The sequence below is a fragment of the Nematolebias whitei genome, chromosome 3 (assembly GCF_014905685.2).
Source record: "Nematolebias whitei isolate Nwh7 chromosome 3, NemWhi1, whole genome shotgun sequence".
Taxonomy (NCBI): domain Eukaryota; kingdom Metazoa; phylum Chordata; class Actinopteri; order Cyprinodontiformes; family Rivulidae; genus Nematolebias; species Nematolebias whitei.
Window position 1 is genome coordinate 45,277,095 of NC_056500.1, and position 1,126 is coordinate 45,278,220.

Sequence of the window (1,126 nt, forward strand, 5' to 3'; positions counted from 1 at the left end):
TAGCACTTAAAACAGCGACAAGGCCAACCAAAGTGCTGTACAGACAGGACAACAGGTAACACAAAAAGCAATATTCAAAATGAAGTAAATCAGACATATAGACATAAAAACGATGCAGATAATGACAACTAACCAGTGTGAAGCATACAGGTTCAAAACACAGATCATCTGGTGTTGAAAGCTACTGAATATTAGTGGGTTTTTAAACGGGTCTTGAAAACTGAGAGGGAGGTGGCCTGTCTGACGAGCAGAGGTAACTCGTTCCAAAGTCTTGGTCCTGCTACAGAGAGGGCCCTGTCCGCTCTGCGCTTAAGACGAGTTCCTGGAACTGTGAGGAGCAACTGGTCCGCTGACCACAGGAAACGTGGTGGGACATACGGTTGTAGCAAATCAGAGAGATGGGGGTGGGGTAGGGCGAAAGTGTTCAGCGATTTGTAGACATACAGAAGTATTTTGAACTGGATTCGAAGGTGAACCGGTAGCCAGTGTAGTGAGGCCAAAACTGGTGTAATGTGCACTCTTTTGCCTGTACTGGTTAAAAATCATGCTGCTGCATTCTGTACCAGTTGTAGTCATGCAATGGAGGTCTGACTGATACCAAACAGGAGCGAATTGCAGTAATCAAGCCTAGATGTAATGAATGCATATATTACTGTCTCCAGGTTATTTTTGGACAATATGGGCTTCAGTTTAGACAGCCACCTCAGTTGGAAGAAACCTGATTTAACAATCATGTTTACGTGACTGTTAAGTTTCAGGGAAGGGTCCATTATCACTCCCAGATTAGTGACTCTTTGCTTTTCTGACGGGCAGAGCAGAGAGGTTGATACAGTGGTTTGTGTTTGTGTCGTTGGGAGGGAACAACATGACTTCAGACTTCTTTTCATTGAAACTTAAGAAATTTAAAGCCATCCAGTCCCTGGTGTCAGCCAGGCAGTTGAGCAAAGGTTGAATTGAGCATGTGCCATTGTGTCTTAGTGGGAAGTAAATTTGACAGTCATCGGCGTAGAAGTGGAAGGGCATGTTGTGTTTCCGGGAAATAGCGCCAAGTGGCAGCAGGTATAAAGAGAATAGGAGGGGACCCAGGATGGACCCCTGCAGAACCCCCCATTTAAGCTCTGCTGCT